Source organism: Cygnus olor, chromosome 2 (assembly GCF_009769625.2).
Source record: "Cygnus olor isolate bCygOlo1 chromosome 2, bCygOlo1.pri.v2, whole genome shotgun sequence".
NCBI classification, from domain to species: Eukaryota; Metazoa; Chordata; class Aves; order Anseriformes; family Anatidae; genus Cygnus; species Cygnus olor.
The window spans coordinates 90,051,328-90,064,311 of record NC_049170.1 but is presented as its reverse complement, the minus strand read 5'-3'; the positions used below and the strand labels follow the sequence as shown (position 1 = coordinate 90,064,311).

The following is a 12,984-nucleotide window of genomic DNA, read 5'->3' as shown; positions in this document are numbered from 1 at the left end:
GCTTTTTGTGGAGGGGGGATAAACTTACAGCCCCATGGCAGAGGCCACTTTGGGAAGAGGGGAACAATTATCACCATACCAACCTGCTGTTGCAGGTGGAAACCAACTCTCAGAAGGGGTTAGCAAAGGTCTAAAGCAGCCAATGAGTCAAAGAAATGACATTATAACCCTTTATCAAATCCATGGATTTCAGTTTTTGTTCTTTTACCACTAGAAAAGAAAATAATTGAAACTCCATCTTAGATGAGCCACCTGTATTTCCCACTGAAGTTACTGGCTCCCAGTAGCTGCTCAGGAGGTCACACTTCTTATCTGGACGCCAATACCAAGACTCAGTCACCTGGTTTCCTATCACAGGGATTTATCTGTCCAATAAAAGAATACCAGCAGTCTTCTCAGGGCCATTCTGGATTAGCTGCATTGGAAATACTGCAGAAGAGCGACTTTTTAATATGCAACTGATAGACCATGACTTTTGAGGTAGCCCACATCACTGTGCTGAGCACTGTCTACAGCTTGAAAGAAAGAGTTCATTTTCTGAAGAAAGAAAAGGGTAGAGGGAAGAGGTGAAGTTGCATTTGAACCTGTTCCACTTTCTCTTTTTTCCCCCCCAGTGAAAGAGTAAGCACACCAAATAATGCGGCATGAGTTTTCACCCTGACTCCTGGGGATTAAAGAAAGAAAAGCACCTCCAGGCCCAGCTTCCTGATATTAAGGATTACAACAGTATTACTATTCTGCATCTCCCCGGGTGCAAAGGATATTATTAACCTATGCTAATTCAAAATACACTCTTTAGAGAAGAAAGACTAAATACCGCTCTGGGAAACTTTTTTCCCAGTAGCCCAGGATATCAAATGAAATGCTAATTTATTCAAAGTAATGCCAAAAGGCAAACTACTAATTAGATAAATGTTCTGCTGTCACTATGGAGATTAGGAGATTTGCCCACAATTTCCAATTATACTGCATAATTAGAGAAAAGGAACAGTGCCTTACTAATGTCTTATGACTTTAGTGTATAAAAAGCATGATGAGAACAGGAAGTACTTCATGTACAAGATAAAGAAAAATAGTACATTCTACCTATTTTCATCTCATCTCCATAGTTTCAGCTGAACATAGTATTCATCCAGGCTTTAAAGCATTGTCCACTGTATCCATTTATCCATCGACAGGAGTGATTGCAATTTCTTCCATTACTATATCTTTTATTTCCCTTACTTAACAGCGAATCTTGCCAAAAAAGTCTCTCTTGCTTGTGTACACACAGACATGAAAAGGAGCAAAACAACACTTTGAAAAGCAATAAGAACTAAAGCAATAAGCTCTGGAATCATCCTTCCATAGGGGCATTATGCTACTTTGCATCTTCCCTTTCAAGCTTCACCAGCACTCATATTTTATAGGCAGTATACAAAAAGAGAAGTTACCTTATGATTTTTTTTTAATTAGTAAATCGCCTACCTTTTTCAACACAAAGGATGGCTGATGTTCACTCATTAGTGCTTATTAGTAGCAATTCAGGATGTTGGGTCTCTCCGCTCTGTTCAGTGTTAATTCCATGTTTATCTGCTACGCATCGCTTCTCCCTGTCTCTGGAGACCCCCACAGACAGCCTCTATCTAGCTCCTTTCGGACATGCTCTTCCCATTGATCACAATTCACATCAAAAATCTTTATTAGCACCCATCTTCTCCGAGGATGATCAAAAGGCAGAATCTATAAAGAGTCTTTCAAAAATATTTAACAGAGCTGTTTTCCATAACCATGAACAAGACAGCTATTCAACTTTTTAGAAGTCATTTCTGTTTATTTCACTTTATTCTTTACAATTCTTTTTGACTCTTAAATATTCCCTACTGGTCCCAAAACTCAGATGAGCATTTTGTTGTTGTTGAACTGCTCAACCTGTTAGTACTATTGCCACAAGGTCTTTTTTTTTTTCCATAAACATAAAAAGCACTTTCTAAAATCTCTCTTGCCAGTCCCTTCAAATCATTAATCATTTTTTCCATCACACCTGTGTGTTGCCCAGAAGAGCCAAAAATTTTATATAAGTAATATAACAACAACAAAAAAAAGAGTAGTCAAGGTGACATAATTTCTATTTTGTGCATCGTAAATATTTGTTGTCTTTTAATCATCTCCACAAAAGTACTCAAAAGCTTCAAAAAAATTGAAACAGAATGATAGTTTCAGCAGAAGAAATTGTATCGATGCCCCAGCGAGTCAGCACCACAATTAGAAATTCTTTAAATAACCCTGAAATAGAGTTTTCCCACAGATGATTATATCGGGGAAATGTATGAAAAAGGAACAGGAAGCACATAATAAGACCATAAGAGTATGAGCAATAGTTACACTACTGCAAGCTTATAGTTACTCTGAACACAAATAATTAAGCAAAAGCAAACAAACTGATTAAACTGTTAAAATACCAGAACACTTAAAACCAGTGTTTACTAATCCCTCATCCTCTGCCATTTAACCAGTGCCAGAAGGAAGCTCCAGCACACCATACCCAAGGAGAGGTGTCCTGCCCTCAATCCTGGCCAGGAATGGGCAGAGCGAGGTCGGCCCTGCCAAGCTCCAGCTTTGCCCTGCCCTTGGGTCCCCCGAGCCCAAATGCTTCCCACTTGCCCCATGAAATCATGCGGGCAGGGCAATGTCAAGCCAGCATCTCTTGCAAGTGCTCCTTCTGGGCTGCCGGGAAACAAAGGACACGGCGCAGAAGCTCAGTTGGTCATTATCTTCCGCAGGTAACCAAATTCGGTCAGTTTTGGCTAGTCCCTCAGCCCGTGGGGCCAGAATCATTTGCACTGCAAGGCCACTGAGCTTCAGAGGACTCAAAATAGTTCAATGACAGTACACAGACAATGACTTTTGCTTTCTTGTTTTACACAGTGACCTGTAGGAAGAGGTAACACCCATTTCTCTCCATTGAGAAGAAGACCACAAAGAAGCCCTTGGTGCCATGCAACAGGAAAGCTCGCCATTTCATGGATTTAGATTAGATGTTAGAAGGAAATTCTTTACTCTGAGGGTGGTGAGGCACTGGCACAGGCTGCCTAGAGGAGCTGTGGATGCCCCATCCCTGGAAGTATCTAAGGCCAGGCTGGATGGGGCTTTGGGCAACCTGGCCATGGGGAAGCATCTCAGCCCATAGCAGGGGGGTTGAAACTAGATGGTCTTTAGGTTCCCTTCCAACCAAAACCATTCTGTGATCTCTGAATTTCATAGCTTAAGGAACAAGGAACTGTAGGGCAAACAAAAACTAAACAAACCAGCAGCACAGAAGGACAACCATCTGCCAGTCACACGACGCCAGTGATTACTGCTGCTTTCAGACACTACAAGAGAAACTGGTTGAATGAAAATAAAGAAAAGACAGAGTTCAGTCACTGTTTTCATCTACTGCCTTTGGCTCCTCACGATCCAAGAGAAACACTGGAAGTGAGGTGTCGGCGGCCACAAGAAGGGAGCACAGGCTCCCGAGCACAGGCGCATGAAGCAGGCCACGCGTAGGCCGAGTGCCAAGGTCTGCTTCACAAGCACCGCACGCACGCACCAGCCATCTTGATCAAGAAGCCTGGCGGGTAAATACCTCAGCACAGAAGCAACGTGCACCGTACTGTGCCAAGAGAAACTTGTGGAAGTCTGCTTTCTCTTCCTCCACAGTGCTCTGCAAGATTAGCACGTGCCCCAGGTGGACTTTCCTTCCTTTGGCTTGTTTTAACCCCTCTGTCCCAAGGCAGTATAGGCTGGCAAAGGTTAAGGACAGTGGAAATGCCACATGCACCCTCCCTGCTTTTCGGAAAGCATAACAGCAGAACCACAAACCATTAAAAAAGCTTCTCTTCGCTGTTTGTTCAGAGACCACGGAAATGCATTCTTCAACAACCAGCCTTGGGGAGCTGCTCTTCCCTCACCCCGAGAATCCACTCGGATTTTGGACAAGTGGCTGTTTGCGTCTCCCAAACCCCAAGGCATTGACAAGTCAACAGCCAGCGCGTGCAAAGACAGTGCCAAACACTTTCTTGATTTTATCTTCCATTTAAATAAATGTAGGCACCACTGAAAGATCCAGTTCAGATAGCAAACAAGTCCCATTCACAGTGCGAAGAGGCCGATGTTATGAGTTCGAAGGATAAACTTATTTTCCAGTGTTACCACACAAGTTACCAAAACTGCTCGACTCCACAGCCACCAGCTGGAACTACATCAGATTCACCAAGTTTCTAGTAATTCTAGCTAAAGTTACTGGGCAGAGTATTTTGCTCATTTTGTTGTTTCCAGAATTAGAGGGAAAGGAAATGCCTTAAAAAAAAAAAAAAAAAAAAGTTGGAATAATCCAGTACAAGCTGTAGAAATAAAATCCCTTTTCAGTTCTAGCTTCTGGCACAGACTCAGAAAATCCTTATCTTACTCAAATGTCTTAGCTCATCCTTCATTTAAACATCATTTGGTGGTAATTGTTCCTATTAGTGTTGGCATACTCCTTACTCACCTACAAGATGCTTTGCAGAATAGGTGGAATGGTTGATTAAAAAAATAGTCCCTTTACACTCAGTTTTCCATTTTTAAATCCAAAGCCTTGTTTTGCTTTACAGATCACAAGCTTGACGCATTTGCCCACTTCAGCTACGCAGTTTTAAAAGGTGCTCCTTTCCGGTTCAGCTGTTTCTAATGGGATGGCAATCCTGTTACCAAGGCCTACAAGTGCCAGTTTTCCCTCTCCTTTGACGTCTCTTCCCTCCACCCCAACTTTTTTTTTTTTTTTTAAATAAAAAATAATCTATTTCTACTCAGGAAAAGTGTGAAAAAACATCCCTGCCTCCTTACCAAACATATTGCGTATTTCTAAGAAAACTGCAGAAACCAAAATGGTGCAAATCAATATTTAATGCTCTCACCCACAGCTGAGCTTCAAATGGAGGATGACCATGCTCTATTCAGAGAGCATCATATTTTAATGCTTTTGAAATTTAAGTACAGATCACCAGACATACGTTTTCTGCATTTGCACACGGCTGGCCTTTTAAAACATAACAGCGTTGCCATCCCTGTTAGGTCTCACAGAGTAATGAAACACGGAGATGGTCTGAACACATCCCAAATGCAACCCACCAGAACACCTACCTGCCTTCAGAGCTGCTACCAGATACCCTCTGGCCAAGGGCTTCTTTCTCTTCCTTCTCGTACAAAGAATAGGTCTAACCAGCCCATGCCACTGACATGCCAGTCATGAGCACTTCAGGTAACATAACAAAAAAGAGGGACCAAAGCATCCAGCTCAGGAGTGATGCTGCATGATCTATCTCAGGTACAAAGCCTGACATTAATGAGATGAAATGAAAGCAAGTGATCTGTAAACCAGATGTTAGTGCTCAAAATTAATGGTGTATGCTAAAAACTGCTCTCATCTTCCAGTCTGACAGACACCCAACACAGCATGCAATCACTGTATCTTGATCTAAAACTCCCAATGCTCTCAGCAACTCCACTGCAATTGCTTAAAACAAAGCTTTAAACTCTTCCCCCCCCATACTTTTTTTTAATTAGCTTTGTATTTTCTTCTCCATGTATTTTCTTATTTTTTTTAAAAAACTTACAATAAAGCCCATACTTTCAGGAGGTCAGAGTTCTAAAAGTTAAGCTGAGCCACAGGCTCTGTACAGATGGCAACTTCTGAAGAAGGCCCTGCTCCCAAAAGCCAACAAGGTTTCCAAACCCTACCAAGCTCACTCCTCCGTACTCATTTCGAGGCTAGGTAAAGAAACTTGTTTGCTAGATCATTGACCTTACAACTAATTTAGCAGGCACAACAGCATTCTCCAATTTTGTGTCACTTCAGGAGCAATTAGCATAGTTTATAGAAATAACTATTAATGCTAATGCACTTTTAGTTTATTTTTTAGCACGCTAATTGCCAAACTGCTTCACAACCCCTGTGCATGTTGCAGAACTTACCTGCAGTTGCATCAACAGCACAGTGCCTACGCAAAGTATAGGCTGCAGGTTTGTGTGACCAGGCATAGGGCAGTCAGAGCACAATTCCTTTGAAAGGAACTACTGCTCCAAGATGAAAATGTTGGTATTTCATATGTAGACTGCAGTCCTGGTCTGAAACAGCAGCTTTTATCTCAGGCCTGGCTGACGCCACCGAGTACTGCTGGGATCAGGTACCACAGCGCACGAAGCGAAACATTTATGCCACATGAGATCCTGGAGAGCCACTGGAACAACACGCTGCCGATACAAATACTCTGCTGAAATAACAAAGAAACTGAAAACAAACACTGAAAGCTGTTACATTAATATTATGGGTTCGATTTAAGAATAACAAAAGGAAGTTCAGAGTTCAAAATTCTGGAACTGTGCTATTTTGGGGGTCTCAAACACAGGCAACGCATCGCAGTGAAAGCGTAACGCACAGATGCGTACCTGTTGCTATTCCTAGGCGGTGGATTATGCCCCCGACTCGCCAGAGCTTTCACTTTGCGGCTCCTTTTAACACAGTGCTCCACGGGGAGCCGTTCAGAGTTTACTGGAGTTATCTGCTTCCAAATAAGACACCAGGGCTTCCATCAGTAGCCACACGAGCATTGCTGGAAAACGTGCGAGTGCTCAAAATGTCAACAAGCGTGGAACAAGAAAGCAAATTAAATTCATCTAGAGACGGGGACTACTGAAATGTTCAGTATAAACAAGGAAAACAGAAGACATTAGAAATAATTGAGATCCTGCATAAGAACTAGGCAAAATTTCATTCTGCATGAGAACTGACGCACGTTCCTCCCCCGCCTAATTTAATCATTTTGAGTTAGAGACAACACACGAACCAAACAGCCAACAGCAGAGCTCAGCAAACTGAAATTGTTTAGACCAAAAATCTCTCCAGCTTTTTAAGCCAGAAAAACCTACTGCATTTTCTAGTTTTCTCACGCATTCTCTATGCAATTCTCTAGCATTCTCTAGTTTTCTCATGTTTCTCATGAACATACAATGATGCAAATAACCTAACCTCTGCATCTGCTCATTAACTTTTTCGCACCTCGATTCTTCCATTCCTTTTCCCCATCCTTGTTCAGCTTTTCCTCACTACGAACACAAAGAGCTAGCTCTTCTGGCCTTCATGGTTAAGTATGTCTTCAGCCAAACAAAAAGGAGAGCAGCCATAAGAACAGGAGCCTTTATTTGGAAGCATATACCGCTTTTTGGCTGATACACAGGGGATGCCTACAGCTGACATGCTCTCATTACCATTTGGTTGGAATTACTGTGAAGGTATCCAAGGAAATGGAAATAATCTCTAAAAAGCAGATAGGTCAAGAAAAGGGAGAGGAGGAGGGAAAGGATTAGCTTCAATGGAGTTTATCATCTGAAGAATCTTTTGTTCAAACTTGTGTGTGTGGGAAACCACAGAAATCGTTCTTTTACGGATAAGGCGCAGTCCAAGGAAGCAAAAATTATACTGAACTCACGACAAAATTTCAAACTGCTTTTTCTGTACTTATGAAACTGTAAACTGCGAAATACGTCATATTTAAGAAATATTTTTGAAGTGATGTCACAGAATGAATCGAGGATTCAAAGCCTTTTATTTTAGCGCATGTCCCTACAAACAAGCTGTCTCCCAGCACTCTCCAGTTTGCAGCTGAAGATGCGGGCTGCATAGCCAGCACTTCCACCTCTGCTACTCTGCTTGCACATGGCACACTATGGATCGCTCACTACCCTACCACAAAACTATAACGTTGGACTGCCACACCACCACCCACGCAGTTTACAGAGGCGCAGCAAGGACAAAGTAAGCAGTAAATTGCAATCTGTAGGAGTGGTGGTTTCATTGACGCAGTGGCTAAGCACCTAGTAGACAGCATACCACAAAAAGCAAGACACCAAAACCCCACAAACATTCCGTGTTTGCGGCCATATGACCCACGTCTGCACCAGTTTAAATGCAGGGCAGCTGGAACATCAGTCTTGAGATCAGCAGTGCTTCAAATCAGTATTTGAGAGAACAGGGTGTTTGCATCCTTAATTCCTCTCCAATGAGAAGTCAAAACTAAGGAAAACAGGGAAAGAAGAGACAAGGTATCAGGCCATTTGGAAACCTGAAGCAGAGAGGTTTGGGGAAAAACAAGACAGCTTAAGAGAGAGAGCACCTGACAGCAGTCCTGGAAAAATTTACAAATTTCTAAGAGCCAAAGCAGGGGAGATTTAGAGTTAATGATAGTCAAAGAGAGTCACTAGTGGAAACAGGAAGACCTGGGTAAACTATCCTTCATTATAGTCAAAATTTGTCTTGGAGGATTCTGGTTAGCTATTTAAAAGGAAAAAAAAAATAACACACCACAAGCACAACCCCTTGGGTTAATGTACAGGAAAATGCATTGTGTTAAACACATTAACACCAAGGAAAAAAAATACAAAAACTTGAAATACAAAAAATAAAGCATGGCAGGATTACTGAAGAAAACATCATGCACTTGTCAACAGAATCATTTTTCAGACACAACCTGAATCCTGGAGGTTTAGATGAAAGATTTTGTCTATTAACAACTGTTCTAATGACTACTATCATCAACTCTTTCTGATACTTAGACTGACTCTTAAAGGTTTTGTGATTCAAAACCTAACATCAACTGTAAAAATCATTAAAAGACCATGATTAAGAAGTTTATGAGAATGAAATTCAATAGAGAGCAGTAGACAAATGGTAAAGAATCATGTACCTTGCAGATTCTTTTAACTCCTACTCCCAAATTTATAAAAGCACAAGGGATCTAAAGTTTTTACCCTTAAGCAGAACTTATTTGGCACTTGTGCTTCACCTATTTTTATTCTATTTTTTTAAATCATCCATTTTTCCTTCTGTTTGATTAGCTGTCAAGCAGCAGTTTCAACCCCAAGCTTTAAAGCAGTTGCCTGGACCAGAATAGGAAAACAAAAGAGAACTTTGGCATTCATTAGGAGCACGACTTAACAATAGTCAAACAGAAAACCACACACTCAAACCCAGTTACAAGCAAAATACAAGCCTGTAAGGAAACGATGAATGTAGTATTGTCATCGGCCATATATCAAGTACTCATTCCTTATTTACACTCTGACCATCCTGTTTCAAAAGGCATACAGAGAACATAGCTAAATACAAATGGCTTCAGCAACAACTCTTGATCTATTTTCCCTACAAGTGAACAAGCTCTAAATGGTATCAGTGAGGACTAGTTCAAGAAGCCATAAGAGAACAAAAAGACCAAGGTAGCTTAGAAAAAGCAGAGAGGATGATGGTACTGAAAAGCTTAAAAAAAAGTCAATTATGCTCAGACTTTTACAGAACAAAGGAATAAATTAATGAAAAACTATGAAACTAGTTAAAAGTGAGACTTAAATACAGTAGAAAATGGACCAATAAAGCTCGTAATTAGAGTTCAAAGCTTAGAGATCAAATGCAATTAAGTGCTTCTAGAAATTGGAAAAACTACTTCATAATTAAGAGCATATAAAACATGTATGCTTCAAGACAACAGACATCCAATATCTATTATTTAAATTTATCCATTATGGTGGCGCTCAAATACCCCTCTAAACCATCTGGTACTAGCTACTGTAAAAGATCACTGCCATAGTTATCACTTTCTTCTATGCACAAGAGAACCAGAACATGCCTGCACTCTGCTATAAGCATGAAAGCTCCTATAAACAAACACGCATGGGGTCCCTGTTTCCCGTGCCTGCTCCCAACATTTATTTCATTTTTTTAAACATTTGAATGATCAAAATAAAACATACCAATAGTAGTTTTAATAGATAATATTGGCCAAACCCACTCAGACTGAAGAGCTTTTATTTTTTGCAGTCCTCAATGAATTAAGCTTGCAGATGTCCAGCTGGTTGATTCCAAATATATTTGCCTTCAGAAGAGATGCTGAGAATTTCTACTTACTCATACAAGACCAAACACATGCAGCAGCTTTATGTACCTAAATGCCGTCATTATCCAGGGCCTTGGCACTTCTCAGCTTTAAAGCCCATAGCTCCATCTCCGTACCCTAGTCCACTGTCCCTCACTTGCAACAGCTTCCTTGTGGTTCCTTTTAACATAGACCACTGAACATCCAAGTCCTGACAAGGCTTTCCCTGCAACACAACTGAGCAGCAATCTACTGAAACAGCCCAGGAGCACTGGGTTGGAAATGCCTGATGCTGACTTGTCACCAAAGCCAGCGTATTATGGAAGAACAAACTTCTACATATCTAGAAATTAATGAGGACAGAGAAGACTCTGTGGACATCTTTTGAGGACTAAGCTGTCAATTATTTTAGAGACACCTAAGTGGATCGGGGAAAATGGCATTTAGCAGTATGCCTAGACTGCACAAAGCTCTCTAATCCCAAATTACCTGGGGCAACATTTTATACCACAGATAAGCCTTGATAACCATTTGGTTGAGTTCAAGTGTTCCTCACAGCTGCCTGTAGCACAGTCAGTTGGAATATCGTATCACGCACACGTGCATCCTGAAGCTGTATGAACTTGCTGCTTAGTTATTTCCCAGAAGGTGCAGAAACACTACGCTCACACCATATAAAACCAGGGACTTCCCAGCTGTGATGGAGGACTGCTCTTTGGCAAAAAAAGCTGCAATAAACACACTGATTTATGCTTCAGAGTTGAATGAGAACGCAAAGGTGGTTATGAATGCAACTATTCTGTCAACTATTTAGAGGAGACATCTTTAATACTAAAAACAGAAAAGAGTGAAGATTTTCACATGGAGAAACATGCCCAGTACTTGCGGTTTGGAACAAAGTTACGAGTAAGTTTTAAACAGTGCGAAGAGTCACACTTAGAGCAGAACCAATCCTGAAGTGGTTAACCCATAGACACGGAGCAAGATTTTGGCACATTCAGAAAGAGCAAATGTTTTCCCAATCCTTAGATCAAGACATTCATCACAAGATCCTTCCTCCAGTCTAAGCAAGGCCTTTTGGTACTTGCTGCATTCTCAAAAGTCTGAAACCAGAAGTATAATTCTCATACAAGAAGAAAGGGTAATTATATGCTGCTATATGCTAGACAAAGCACCATGTTAGTTAATGATAATGAATAAAATACACTTCCCTTCCACACTACTTACTTTTTGTATTCCCTCTATAATCATCATGATCTCTCTCCACTGTTTTAATTTAAAAAAAAAAGCAGCACAACCCTAAAACACAAATAAATAACATAGTCAAGTAAAAAAAGAATAGCTATTAGTCTCTCTTTGGTATTGATTTTACTAAGAATTACATCAAGAGCTAGTTTATTTTCAGTATGAGCTTAACTGCTATTACAATTTAAAAATCTAACTGAGCTTTCTTTACCTCAGAGCTGTAGCTGTGCATCCTTCCAGTTCCAATCACCATGGGTAAATGTCTCAAATAGCTCACACACACTAGCTTGAGCTAACTACAATCAAAAACCCTGAAAGATGAAGCACAAAGTTCTGTTTTATTCATGGTACTTCTGTTTGCCAATTAATTTAAAAGTAGTCCTTCAAGTAGGAAGAGTAGCTTAGCTTGGTTAAGCTGTCTTACACTATGCAGTAAGAAGACAGATGCAAAACACTTGAACGGTTATGTAAAAACAAAAAAAGCATAAAAACAATAGCAGTCTGCAAAGCATGAATGTCTTTGGTACCACGCTAACCTCACGATTTATACACCGGTGTAACTCTATCAGCTCCAAAGGATGATGTCATCTGCTCCAGCCGCGTGTCGGGGAAATAAGAAACAGGTCCTTTCTGCATGCAGGGCAGCACAAACCTTTGTCTGGGGAGGCTTTCAGTGCTCGAGCCCTCCCCTGCTGAAAAGAAAGTTAGCCCCGCTCTATTTAGAAGCAAAAAGGACCAAATATTGGGGATGCACTCAGGAGGCCATCAGCAAAAGAGGAACAAGTTCAGAAACTCCACAGGCACTTTGGGGCTGCACTGGGTCAGTGCTGGGCCGTAGCAAAACGTGGGCACCCACAGCATCCCCACGCCATGCGGATGCACGCTACCAGTGCCTGCGCTTGCTCCCACTGAGCTCTTGTTTCCCAGACCACAAAAACAAACAAGAAAAAACCCACCAACCAAACCACAACTTAAAAAGTGAGCGGCAATGCACAAGACCATGCTAGCTGTCATCCAAAAGGGGAAAAAGAACCACTCAGGAACCAGAAAAGATTCACAGATGGGAAAACTGCTGACAACCTGAGTAGCAGGATGTTTTTGACGATCTGAAAGCTATTGTGAAGTCCAGTTAAAACGCAAACAACAGCTACGGTTGTTCAGCTTGGCCAGGCAAGGAATAGCTGACTCGATCATCCTAAAACAGAACAGGAATGTGCCTTTGTCATGCGTGAAGAAGAGTTCAAAGTAAGAAATTAAAAATACACTTTTCCTCTCCCCAGAAATCAGAAATCATTTTCTCTGAGCAATGCTGCAGTGTAAAGAGCAACTATGCACACAAAAAGCCATTCCTACTTTTTTTTTAAATGATACTTTAAGTTCTACAGCAGTAGTATTTTTTTATTTCTTTTTCCTGAAGCATTCATTGCTCTTTATTGGTAGAAAAAACATCCTGCTAGCTTTTAAGTTTAAATACATGCTTCAAACAGTTTTCAGGTTATTTGGTTTAGGCAGAGAAATAAGCCCCAGATGTTTCACTGAGAAGGTTTTTCACCAGGAAACTCATGGCCCTTCCAGATGTCTCAGGTATCTCATAGTCCAAACTTATTTTTCCTACACGAGAGCCGTGAATATTCTCTCCCCCCCCCAACAATTTCCTTATGGGTTTACTATAAATATATCCAAGGTTATGGGCACTATCTGCACCCATTGCAGGTGGCTTTAGGATCATTTAACAGCAATTAAGTCTTCCTAGTCCGTGTACCTTGCACGTTCTTTATTCTCACTTGGCATACCGACAAAGACAAAATTTGACAGA

General features: G+C 41.0%; 1 protein-coding gene across 10 annotated transcripts in view; it reads right to left on the bottom strand.

Annotated features, from left to right (window-relative positions):
• Positions 1-12,984, bottom strand: part of FHOD3 (formin homology 2 domain containing 3) — a 396,018-nt gene that overhangs the window by 363,050 nt on the left and 19,984 nt on the right. The window lies entirely within an intron of this gene.